At 41.4% G+C, this 14058-nt stretch overlaps 1 protein-coding gene across 1 annotated transcript in view; it reads right to left on the bottom strand.

Annotated features, from left to right (window-relative positions):
* Positions 1-14058, bottom strand: part of CREB5 (cAMP responsive element binding protein 5) — a gene marked incomplete at its 5' end in the record, with an annotated part of 252444 nt that overhangs the window by 154831 nt on the left and 83555 nt on the right. The gene's annotated exons all lie outside the window — the stretch shown is intronic.

The raw sequence follows: 14058 nt of genomic DNA, 5'->3' as shown, positions 1-14058 counted from the left end.
CAGGCTAGCACTTTAATAATCTCTGATGTTGCTTTCTGTCCATCATCCGACATCCACTTGATTTGATCTATCCTGTGATAGATTTTCTGTTGTTCTTATAATCAGAACTTGAGTGTTTTCCTCATTTACAGAGTCCGTTCTCTAAAGAACTTGATGAAGTCTTCTGCTTTTCTTCATTTTCTGATAGAGGGCAATGTTAGAAGTAGAAGCCAATTTCCTATTTTAATCTTCCCAGAATATACCCCTTTTTTCCTAGTTCCATGCAAGCATCTTGAACTACCCCGCCAAGCCCAGTATGGAACAAAAATGAGAGCGAGTGGGGAGTGTGCCCCTATGTCCTCTTCCACTCCACCAGTTCTGATCTCCACACAGTAGAACCATCTGTCCATCTGTGCAGATGGAGATTTTCTTCCACTTCTGCGAATTAGCAACGGCAGCCCAGCTCCCCGCATTAACACTTTGAAACAGCTTGCATTTCATGAGCAGTACATCAGACACTGCTTGGGAATGGTGATACAAGGGACATTCCTTTACAGAAAACAAGGGTTTTACGACATGTTTAACTAGGATTAAAAAAAAAATAATAAAAAAAAAAATCAACACAGATCTCTCCTCTCTAATTGTCTGCTCCTGGAAAGTAAGAATGAGAGCAGATTTTCAAGCTGTTCACCCTGGGGAGAGGAAGAGAGCTTCTGAATTGCTGTCTGTCCCCTGTGGAAAGAACAGCAGTCACAAAATGTCTCAGGGATACACAGCCTTAGGTTTGAATCATGCCAAATGGAGAGCCCTGTGCCTGAACACGCTCTCTGCCACATCAGCCCCAAAAGCTTACAGGAAAGGGGGGGGGGAACAAAGATAACAGAGCGGCCAGCTCTACACGAGGAGCGGCAAGGAAAGCTGTTGTGCACGCAGACACATCAGGACAGCTGTTGAGGGAAAGGAGCTATATCCACTCAGGATAGCAGTCGTGCTCGGGAGCCAGGAAGCTGGGATCCGCTGCGAATAGCCAGGTGGCTCCGTGCCAAAAAGCACAATGGCACGAGGTTTGCATTTTGGTGTCTTGGAGACACTAGAAAAGGGCTGGGGCCCTAGGAAGTTCTCCCTTCAGCATAACACAGACAAGAGCTGTGGGCCTGATCTCATTCCCCAAGGCCCAAAAGGCCTCCCAAAGTCCTGGAAAATGGTTGTTACACAGCAAAAAATGAGGAAACTGATCCACTGAATGATCATGCCGCTAACTAAGCCAGTCACTTTGTTCCCTTTGGATGTAAACCACATCACTTTCCTGAAGTTAGATGCTGGACATCATAGGCACATTTGGCACTGTCCACCTCCACCCAGGTCTTCATGAGGCTTCAGGACTTGCATTCATTCTCTTTGTTCAGCAAACACAGAAACCGAACACATACCAGTCTGCACCAGTTGAACCTCTATTTGCTCCACGCATAAGCTCTATCTAACATCAGCAAGCAAGCAGTGTTTGTGAATGAAAAGCTGCACACGCATCTATTGGTTTTAAGAAAGGGGACTGCAAATAAAACACCTATTTTCTTATCCTTACATATGGGTGCTCTTACTCTGCCAAGTATTTTAGATGTCAGCTCCTCAGGATTATCTCAGAGCTATATGACCAATCCCCAAACTATGTGCATCAATGGGAATATCAGTGGTTCCACAGCACATCCAAACTCACCCTGAAACACTGTAAATAAAAGACTGTGGGTTTAGGATTGCTTTTTAAACCAAACATTTATTTTAAAAGATAAGAGAATGGCTATTGTAGTGCTAAAAGCTGAAGACAAAATTAGTAATAGATGGTAGTTTTTAAATATATCGCTCATTTATATTTCTTTAAGAGGAAAAAAATTTGGCTGTAGTTGCAATCAGTCTTAATTCACTCTTTATTGCTGCTCTGGTTCTGTGTTATTTGAGCTGGTTTAACTGTTAAAAGCGTTTCAAATGTTCACATGGTCTGCATTAGGTTACAGAATAAAAGTAAGTACAGCCCACCAAATGTAACTTTCTGAAATGTAAACCACATGAATTTGATTTCTTTGTGGTACAACTTTAATTGGGTTCAGAGGTCTTTCGGTCTTACCTGTCTATCTGCTCTCTGATGGCCCGACCTGATAAAGCTAATACAAAGAATCTGCGAATGTGATCCAAACTGATTACACTCAGTTACAGTACATGGCTTTATTCTTGACAGTAACGGCCCCTTAGCCTAGTTCAGTTTTAGGCCACAAGTTTGAACCCTGGAGCCACCACTGAACCGTGAGTGGAAATGTCACAACTTGCAGTAGAAGATCATGTCCCCTTGCAACTCTGCAAAATTAGAGAACCGGAGGGAAAGAGAGCATCTGGGTGCAACTGTAAGTGATCACAGAGCCTAAAAAAACTGCATGAGCATGGGTACATATGTATGCCTTACACTGTCCCAGCAAGTGTCAAAACAGAGAATGCATCCAACGCAGACTGCATGATACAGAAGCGACTGCAAACAGAAATTACAACAGAGGCTGAAGTCTTCAGAGGTTGATCTTCAACTGATTTCGGATATTTTTTGTTGTTGTTTTGACAATACACTGCATTGCCTTAATGACAATGACTCGTTATTTGCTCATAAACTCTTCTCTCTGTTGCACCACATGCCTTGCTAGGGTGAAATAACACTACGCTGCTTCCCATCCAGGAAAGCACACCACATCTCAGCAACCACAAAAGCGGCACTGTACAACAGGTATACCCACCTTCTATCCTGTGACTTGACTTGTAAACAAAGACCTGTATCAGCCTGTGGGAGCAGATCTGGAATTAAGCAGACAGCTCAGGAGAAACGTAAGGAGAAATGGAGCAGCATGCTGAAATACTAAATGTCCCTTTGCCTGGGTAGCTTGTTTTCTTGCTTTTGGAATGCACAGCCTCGATTAATGAGGTGTAATGGGTACAAGTTACTCCTGGGGAGGTTCCGACTAGACACAAGAGAAAAATTTTTCTCAATGAGAGCAATCAGCCATTGGAATAATCCCCCCAGGGAAGTGATGGATTCCCCATCACTGAACACTTAAGATTCAGCTGGACAGGATGCTGGGCCATCTCATCTAGAGCTTGCTTTTGCCAAGAAAGGTTGGACCAGATAGATGATCCTTGAGGTCCCTTCCAACCGGGTATTCTATGATTTTGAAAAGATACCATGAAAAAGATCCACAGTGCTCATAGGTCTTGGAAGAGGACACCGGAGAAAGGAACACTCAGCAGACCCAGTAATAAAATAACATAAATGAATATTGAAAATTACTTAACTAAAACCTCCACTGCAATTCATAAGTTTCATTCAAGTAAATAAATCATTAACAAGTAGAAACACTACAAGTCATCATCTAGTTCAGGCAAATAATATTTTCTTTTCCCCACTGGAAGACAAAAACATAAATTGACTTTCAAAGCCAAAGTAGTAAATTTTTTTAAGTTAATATTTTTCATCCTATTCCCCCAAAGCTGTTGTTGCCTTTGTCATTTTTCTACAGTTCTATTACAGAGCACTGTTCTTTACTAGTAGAACTGTTCTCTCAAGTAATTTCCACCAGTGAACATATAAGCACTAACAAATGAGGTCCCTTAATTAGTTCCAGGTTTTTCCAATAAGCAGTGTTGGCAATGCAGTTTTTAGCTTTGTCCATCACACAAATAACAAGGCAGGGCCTGTAAACATGGCAGGGGTGTCTCTATTTTTCTGTTCATATAATGGGCAAGCAGGACGAGTAAGAAGGAGATGTATATCTCAGTGGTGGGGTTTTATTGTCAACATGGAATAGTTTTTTTGGCTTGCAGTAATTTACACTGTCTTCAAGGACACATCTTACAGCTTCCCAACTTGGTCATAAGGAAAATTGAACATTTCCAAGGACGTTTCCTCCAAAACAAAAATTGATTTCTTTCCTTTGAGGTTTGAAATGTGGTTTTTTGCTTTTGTTCTCAACCCCTGTTTCTTTTATATATGGGTTTCTGCTTCCCTCCGCATTTATGCGTTCTGCTTGGGTCCAATATTATTTCTAGCATTTGCTTTATAGGAGTTAGGGCCCCACCACCCTTGATGTTGCATTAATGTGCAACAAAAAGCTCCATGCTACTAGGCTGTGTACAGAAAAAGACCAGACTGGAAGGGACCCCAGCTTTCGCCACAGAGAAATATAGTTTCACTTGATGGCTTCTGGAATGAACTTTGCCTATTATGTTTTATATAGATTTTGAATAAATCCTTTGAGTCACAAATTTCTTATTGGAACAATAGAACTATATAGAGGCCAGGGGAAAATTTGGAAGCAAGTATGGATTTTCTTCCCCGTTGTGGAACACAGAATCCATATCTTTCTCCACATCCATTTAGTATGGCACAAAGGGAACTCACTAGCTGCTTTCTTCCAGCTTTCTTTGCTACTTCACAGTAGAAATATTATTCTGCTTCCTGTTTTATTACCCCACAGATCAGAAATGATTCAGAGACATTCTAGGTCTCTTTCCTCTGTGGGCCTGGAATGGACCGCAGAGAAAGAAGAAATTAAAACAAGCTAAAAAGGAAATTAATTGTAAAGAGGTAAAGTTTTCCACACAACTCTTCCATTTGGTGAATGTATTAACTGGCTCTGATTTTATAGCCTACTGACCACGTATCTTCAGTATGGACTTAGTTTAATACCTGTACCATGTAACCTCAGACAAACAAAACCACTCACAAGCAGCACAAATTGAGAGAAATAATAGGAAATTGGTTCAAATTTGGTCTCCTTTGTTTACCAGTTCCAGTTTATGTCTTCAAATGTTGCAGCAGTATTTCAACCAGGATCAGCCACCCATAACAGCCTGTTGAGTTTAATAGGCCTTCTTGTTTGACTGAATATCTAAAAACTATTGCTGCCTTTTGCCCACTTTCATAATCCTCATTCACATGTGCTGCCCAAAAAAGTTACATCAACAACTTGCAGCGATAATGAATTAATGAAGTCCGGCATATCCAAAGAGAGATTCCTTCAGGCACATTAAGTCAGCAGTTCATCTCTCCAGGGCCAGTTTCCAGTAACAGCACAAAAACACTTGCTGAGAACACAAGCTTTACTCAGGAGTATGCCAGGGAAGCTTTCTGCATGTACGTCTGCCCAAATGCTCCAGGAGAGCATCACCATTCAGGTCTGTGCATCATCTTCCTACGCAATACATGAGACACCCCTACTGCCTGTTACAAGACATGCAGAATGAGAAATCACATGTCAGAAAAGGAAGCCAACTGTAGCTAGAACTTGCAAGCTAGAAAGTTCAACTGTAGCTAGGACTATTTCCAAAGTGCTTAAAGGATCAGAGGCCCCCCTAGACAGCACCTTGCAGCTGAACTGCAGTAGCGTGATTGCTCTCTAGACACCAAAGGCAGCGGTCTGTCTAAGATAAGACAAGCAGCATCTGCACATGAGGACTGATACAAAGGGAGAAGCTTCAATAGTATGTTGTATAAATGCCCAGCTACAGGTGTGAAAATGGATTCTCACATCAGTGTGAGCTTCAAGCCCAGTCAGCTGAGATTTAACCCACCTGGAAGCCCAATTCATTACTCTCTAAGAAACTTCTCATTCTGTTCTCTATCCATATTCTTTTTAGGCCATCTGACTTTCAAGGTGGGGGTCATCCTGTCTTTGCCCGGGAAATCACAGACATGTCGGGGGCTGGGTTGGGGGGAATATGTTTAAAGATAGCCAGGCCCTAAATAAAAATCTTTAATGCCGGGAATGATGAGAAGAACAGAATTCCACGCAAACACTGAACGGTCCGTATGGAAAACTGAATTCCTCAACATAGACAATAATAGCACAAATGTCAGGTTGTACTTGAACCCACGCCAGAGATCTCCAGGGACTATTAGATGTACACAATCACTCTCAAAACCGCCATGAACTGAACAAATGGTTCAGAACAACTGCTCTGCTAAGAAGCCAGGATTAACATATCTGACTTCTCACCAGGTCTAGAAAATTTTTAGTTGCTTGAAGAAAACTTATGAAGACCAAAAGTTACCATTTTCAGTAAAGAAATCATGGGACTAGAAGCACCACAAGAATTGTTGCCTAGGACCGTTTGATGCTAACCATGCCTTTGGTTTTTTTTATCTCACAAAAAAAGGGCAAGGGGGGACAGAAAGGTACAAAGACACAAGCAAGAAAAGGCAGAAAACGAATAATAGGCACAACTTTTTTCTTATATCAAATGTTCAATATGTATACACTGTATTTCAATTTGTAGGGTTAAAAAGAAGTATGAACGTTACTTTAAGCCCTTACATTTACATTACTGGTCAGCCTGGATGCTATGGTTAAAGAACTAGATAAAAGTAACATAATATAAATCAGAATTCCCCAGGAAGTATATACAATTCTCTAAAGACCGTCAAATAAGCAAGGGATTTGGATTTCACTCATTTGGAGAATTGTCCACTGAAAACATTTTATTACCTCGCCAAGTTTTTATGGACCCCATCAGAACAGCTGCGATTCACTTCACTTGCAGCAGAGGAAGCTGGTAATAGCTCAAAGATTGCCCCCTTCATTTCATAAACCAATTAGGACCTGGATCCTACAACTGGAGTAACACAACCCCTTCTTTTACTGGCAAAATTCCATTTCATTTATGTGAGCTCAAAATAAAGGTCTCTGTTGGCAGAATACAGATGCTCATAGCAGCAAATGTTTCTAAAACACACTCTCTAATTTGTTCCTTGTTCTAAGGAACACTCTCCATGCACTCATCAAAATGAACACTTCTCAATCTACCTGCAGGTTCTGTCTAGTCACCAGCTCCTTGCAATTTGATACTAAACATAGCAAAGAGAATTTAAAATTATGATTTATCATGTGCAACTTTGCTAGAAGGTTTCCAAAATGACAGATTTATTTAAATTATTTCTTCCCTCTAAATCAACCATCATTTCATTTGTTCAAAAGAAGTCATTTTGGTGATGTTGTCATCTTAGATTTATCTATGGTTTTGATTTAAATTGTATAGGGGGTTTTGGAGTGGGTTGTTGTTTTTTTTTTTTCCAAATGCATATTTGGCCTGTCCATAAGTATAAAAAAACCCATATGTATGTCTTACATAGGACCATACTGTACCACTGAGTTCTAAAACTCAACTCATCAATTAATAGGGAGGCCTACTTTTACAGGTGGTAAACTAGGATCCGTACACTTTACGCGTACTCTATAATTTCTGTGTTTTCCCCCAGGCATTTTTGTCTGAACTATTGTCATTGGGTTTCAGCCAGGTACAGCTTAAAAGAAAAAAAAAAACAACCAACCAAAACAAAACATTAACACTTTACTAACTTATAGTCATTTACTAACTTACAGTATGTTTTTATATCCCTTTGAAAGCGTTCAAAAAATACAGTGGCAAGACAAACCATGTAACGTGGTTTCCGTTCACATCAATGCCAATTCCCTTACTGAAAAAGACACAAACATAATTTCTCAGTGAGCAACTAAATATTTATCAGAGTTGTTTGCACATAAAGCTCTTCACTTTTTACTCCCTCATTATACCCGTTGTGCCACCTCAGCAAACATTTAAGCCCTTCTCTGAACTGACGTGGTGTGAGGCGGCATCCCAAAGCTTGCTCTTTCTCTGGAACCTGCAAATTACTCTCTTCAATAAAAAGAAGAGAAAGAAATAAAGAAAAGCCTTACACCAAACAAAGTCTATATTGTTTGAGTTAGTGTTTTACTGCAGCTTAGTTACCTGTCAAACAGGCTGACACTTGGATAAAACACACACTGGAATCAGGCATCGGGGCATGTTAAGTGCAAACCTGTGATGAAGAGCAGAGCTATGCGACTTGGCTGTGCAGAGCTCTCATGATCGTTTCTGGTCTAGGAAAGCTTGATCTGTCGCATCAAACCCACTGCAACTCTGAGATCCTCTTCCCTCCAAAAATGATTTTACATCTGTTTTAGTTCAGAGAGCCATATAAATCAGAAGCTCTGACTATAAATTTTGATGACACCTTTAAAAAAGATTTATACAGTGTATTATATATATACACACACACAAGAGGTACGTAAGAGATACCAACCACTAAAATTAAGCAATCAATGCTGTATTCTCCAAGTTCTGTATATCATACTTAAGTCCTACTTACAACTTACTCTGATGTGAGAGCCAACCTATGCCTATGAAAGCTTGCTATTCCTGTTCAGATAGTTATGGGTGCAGTACGCTGTTCCGACCTTGCTTTCCTATAGTTCTTGGGTGGGATAATATTTCCAGAACGGAAACCACTTATATAAGAATTGGCTTGAGTGTGGTTTCGCTGCCTATCTGAAACAACCATCAGGAGAGGGAGAGGGCTGGTTTCTCTTCATAACAAAAGACAACAATCCTAATAAGAACTGGGAAGTCACACAATATCCCCAACACTTTTATTTGTCATTCAGGCTGTGAACAAGCAACATTTCTAATAAGCTTAGGACTTCTGTCAAGTAGAAAGCATGAGGCATAAGATACAGCGTTCATGAATACATTTAACCAACATGTATAACAAGCACGTAACTTTCAGGATAACAGTTGACTTCAAGTCAGATAAGAAACACACTAAACTGTCTCCATTCCTGGTTGACAGACTATTTATTACCTGGCTACTGATCCTCCTTTCAGTCCCCTGAAAGTCACTTTGATATATGCCAGTACTTTCCAACCCCTCCCTAGACCTTACAGCAAGAAAGAGGTTTTGGGAAGGCACAGGAGTATGTGGTTGGGGATAGAATAGAGATGTCATGAACAATCACCCCTTTGTGCCGTGTCTGACACACAGACCAGTGCTGTTTTCTCTTTTTCTTCCTGACTCAGCAGTGTCAGGAGAGATTGAGTCAGCAGCTCCCTAACATGCCGATGCAAACAACAACAGGGGAGGCTGGGGAGCAGACAGAGCTTCCAAATATCACACACAGAGCAGCACAGTTCGGTCTGCAGGTCAACGTGTGGACCTGAGCAGCAGCTAGCTAAAAGGGATGAAACAGCTTGAAAGGATCCATCTATCAGACTCCGTTTTCTCCCACATCACCCTGTCTACTAGCCGTAAGCTATGAGACAAGTTGTTTCTGTGAATGGCTCGCTTGTAATAATTTCCTAAATAATTCACCTGAGCTTCCCAGAGACTTGTGGCCGCTGCACGCATGCGGCTTGATGGGATTCCATGTTAAGGTTGGCTGAGGTCAGTGTAGTGGAAGGGACTATAGAAAACGTGTCTTAGCACAAACAGAAGAAAACGAAGCAGAAGCATTAAACAGGGAATAAAGCCCAACTTTCAGTACAAAAACAGAAAAAAAAAATCATATTTGGACAGAACGACACTGTCAGATGCTCCCTCTTCCCACCTCTCTCTTGTCCTCCCTTTCCAGTGATCTAACTAATGTTCGCACATTCTGTGCAACCCAGGCTACGGAACGGACCCGATCAAGTAACCAAGAGGTCATTTGATACTTCATCTCTCACTGCACATTTCTTCTCATCTCACAACATACTGTGGCGCTTCAGTTCAAATACATGAGTCGGAACAGAGGCTTTTATCCCAGGTTTCCTGGAAAGGGAACTGGTCTTTGAATTTAATAAAAGTACATCATTCCATGGCCTCTTTGATGCCACACACTCCTCCAACGTACTAGGAGCTTAAAGAGAGACTTTCTCTGGCATGTATAAAGACGCTTCTGAGTTACCAGCCTATTCCAAGTGCCTTCCAGAACTAGCTGCATTATGGAAGGGTTTCTGCCTGTGAACGTCTCTTACAGGAGTCTTTTCTGTTTCCTCAAGCTGTAACGGATGATGGCAGGATACTCTGACAACTCAACCAACAGCTGCAGTCTCAGATAGCTTGCTGCTATGGCAAAACTCCTGTTCTTGCCAGAGAGGAGCCCTGTCCTTCTGCCACCTTGGGTCCCTCAGACGAAGACTACAGCTGAGAATTTTTTTTCTTTTTTCAAATCCCCAAGGCCAGTCACAATGAGTCTGCTCTTCATTGTGTCACCAAACCTCTGTTAGTCCCACGCAGTTTTCACGACCACTCCATTTCCTGTGCCCCTCTGTTTGGAAAGCATTCAACCCTATGAAAAGATGATAAACTAGAAGCAGAGAGACGTATGGCATCATGAGGGGGAAGAGAGAGGAACAGGAAGGAAATGCATAGGTGTTAAAATGAATGCTGCATGTGGGGACTGAAAGGCTGTTGTCCCACTGGTACCATGATTCTTCAGTACACAAAGGCACCAGAGGCATCTTCCAAATCCCTCTTGCTGCCTTCTCCTACCTGCTTGCGTTTCACCAAATGTGGTTGCAATTTCTCCCTTCTGATGCTGTGCCAGAAAACCATCTTATCTTGATTAAAATGCTCTACAACGCTTTGAAAACAGATAATCTACATCACATGGTTACTGCTCTATGTCCACTTTGGAGCCTGAGTTCACTGAAACTGGACTCGCATCTCTCTCCATTTAGTACAGTGTTAACAACTTGCTGGATCTGTGAGAGCCCCGAATCCTCCCGTGTTCCCTTTCAGCTACAGAGCTGTACCAGTGAGTTTCAAGCTGGCATAATTACTAGTCAAGTCTGCTACTAGCTTGAAAAACAGCAGCAGGTTACTTTCTCCGGGAAAGCTGAGCTGTTAGGCTGCAGCCACCTACAGCCTTTGCTGGTCTGAAAGAGACATCTTACCTAGCAAAAGATGTACCCAGATAAAGCAACCAGTGTACTGTGTTGTGACCAATTTGTTTGACCATAATTTTCACACATGTTGCTGAATACTCAGTCACTGAAAAAAATGTGGTTATTTAAAAAAAAAGATAAACACTGCTATTGTGCAGTCTAGTTGAGAGTCCCATATCTTGAGCTGATTCAGCTTATCTGCCTTTCTATACCTTTGACAAATGTATGTCTTATATCATTTTTCCTCCCCTTCCTCCATATGCCTTACTGCTTTTCCTCCATGTATCTTATCTCCAAATGATGTGCTATTAATCAGCCAAAGACACCCTTCACTGCTAAGTGTTCCTCAACTGATTTTTCATCAGCACAAGTAGTTACTAGTTACAGCATTCCTCCCACATGCTAAAGGCTTGGGGGGGAGGGAGGAGGGATGGCAAGGAGGTTAGAGACTGCCTCACCACGTAAATACTATCTGGGACCTTTATACCAACCTGCCAGTTTGCTGTAACGATAATGTTGCTGTTTGTTCTCAACCAGGTACACGGTGGGAGGAAAGTGGGACTGCACCCTGTCTTATTTTTCGAGTTATTAACCTTCATGTTCTTCCCTTTTTCTGAATAATCTGGCTGGATGCCTGTTCAGTAGTAGCTGAAGCTTAATACCTGAAACAATGTGTGTATATACACCGTGCCAGTAAGACTTGCCCAACAACGCTCATTCTATCATGTTTTCCCATGCCTTGTATCAATAGCTCATTTTATATGCAAGCCCCCAGAGCCAGAGGAAGGGATATAAAAAAAAAAAAAAAAAAAAAAAAGAGAGACACGGAGGGAGAGGGAGGAAAGAGAGGAGGAGAGAAGAAAGTAGGGAAAAATTACATCCCTCGGGAACCTCAGCTGCTGTGAACTCGCCCACTCCTCACCATGAAACAAGCTGTGTGCGGGCACAGGTGGGTCCCATTCTCTGTTACTGGAGCACAGCCTATGAGCAGGGTCTAAATGAAGACTTTCATTGCTGTTCCCTGTTTTCATTGGAGTAAGGCCATCACAAACATTTGCAGGTGGCTTGGCCGTAGTCTGACACTAAAATATTTGTGGTTGTGATAAAAATCAGAATATTGCTACAAGATGGTTCTATATAACCTTTAGGGCTTGATCCTGCTCTTACAGAACTAGCTCAATGAGAGTTTTGCCCAGTTGCTCTCTGCTGGTTTTATTGCTCATTAAAAGGCATATTCCCTGGCACAATTCTCCATGGTAAGGACTCATCTATCCTTTGGGGCAGCTTCAGATGTTTTAAAACAAGGGGGAACCCAACCCAAACCCACTGATTTGAGCACCTCAGAATGTGTGCTTGTTAAAAAGCTGAACCATCTCAACTTTGTAAGGCCAAACTAAAACCACCAAACTTTGCAGAACTCCAACATTTTCTGAATCCATCTGGATTTTTCGTCAGTTGCCTAATATTGAAACCATTGTCCAGTCTGTGTTCCTCGTGAATGAGTCTTGGATATAATTCTTAGCACATTTAGGGTAAGATGAAGATAAATGGAAATGACAAGATATGTTCCTTGAATAAATAAAACAGGCACCACAGGGAAAAGACTGAAGGAAAAGAAGACAAACAACAAGGATGCTCAACACATTGGCAAGTAGATGAAGTCCAAAATGCAGCAATTATCTCCTAGGACACACCATGAACAAAAAACAAAACCTCCTAGGAAGAGGGAAGAATGGGGAACAGAGTATGCTGGAGGTCACACCATAAGTCTCATTCACACACCAACTCACACAGAGACTAAAATGCTGACAATTGCCTCCCAATAGAGCAGCTTTACACTCAGACATAGGAAACGTTTGTATGATTCAATCACAGGGGAGAATTAAGATATGTCATGACAAAGTTTCCCAAACGAGACGCTCACCACTGACTAGGAAACAGGCCTTTTTATCCTCAACCCCTCCGACTTTGGAGATTCTAATCACCATGGCCCCAAACCAACGCAAACCTAAAACCTGACTGACAGGGTCTTGCAAAACCACATGCATTTTTTTGCTCATTATATAGAAACAATTGTTTGGAAGCCAAGTACAGTCCCATATAAAACACCTCACCATTGAGTATTAAAAGTTGTTTTGTTTTGTTTTTTTTTTTATTATTTTTAATTAGGATCATAATTACCACTAGACCTATTAAGTCACAATTTGAACAGGAGCTTAATCATCCTTAACCCGAATAATGGCATTAGCTGTTTTTCTTTCTAAAACCGAAAAAGGAACTGTTTCTTCCTCCCTCTGTCTCTCCCAGTGCTCTGTCTTTGAACAGAATGGAACATATATAAGACAACAACTTTCTTGGATTCACAGCAAAAAGGTACTGCACATGAAATCTCAGTGAGCACTGTGCTTTGTCAATATGTAACATATACAAAGGCACATCTATCAAATATGTTTACCTGACCCATGTTATTAAGAATCAAATCCTGAAGCCGTAGTAAAAAACAAATTAGAGGAACTTTGCCTGAAGCACCAAACTGGGGCAATGGAGGGAACCTGTGTCCTGTGCGTGGCTGGATAACCCTTATGGAGAAGTCAGTGCGAAGGACCAGCCCTGCCACCACAGCACTGGGAGACAGAGACCCTGTGGTCTATGTCCTGCCCCGGCCATCAGGGATATTTAAAGAAAACTCAAGAATAACTGGATTTTGAGTTTTCAGTGCCAGGATTTAACTTTTTGGTTTTACTCTGAAGAGACTGCAAGTTGCTCATCAATTATTTCGACAATGGCTGGGGACAGAGACTGCTTTTGCACTTGTCATATAATAGATGTGACCAAATTACAAATGACAGATAATGAATCTAGACTGCTGCTTCATTCTCAGTCCACTGATTTATCTTTTTATCCATATGTTTTCATGCATAAACCCCCCCAAAATCTTAGAGTTGTGTGACAAAAAACTGTACCCTCAAACCATCAGGCAGCTTCTCTATAATTAAAAACAAGTTATTGTGACTTATAAGGACCTCACGTTTGCTGGAAGTAACTGACTGTACAAAACACAGGTGGTTTTGTTCACACAGTTCTCCAAACGTGAGCACACAACTAGAATTCAAGCCAATACAATAAGCATCCATACTGTCAATCTATGGGAATAAATGTGGATCTGCCATCACAAATCGTGCAACTGTTCAGAGAGGTCTCTGTGCCAAATTCCATTTATCTTGGTGGTCTTTTTATTTTGTCTTCTAGAATTCCTCAGTTAAACAGAGTGCATAGGAAATAGCCCAGTCCCACTGAGCACCCAGAATTCCTGTTGAAGGAAGCGAA

Source organism: Vanellus vanellus (assembly GCF_965231255.1).
Source record: "Vanellus vanellus genome assembly, chromosome: 2".
NCBI classification, from domain to species: domain Eukaryota; kingdom Metazoa; phylum Chordata; class Aves; order Charadriiformes; family Charadriidae; genus Vanellus; species Vanellus vanellus.
This window is presented reverse-complemented; position numbering and strand designations above follow the sequence as displayed.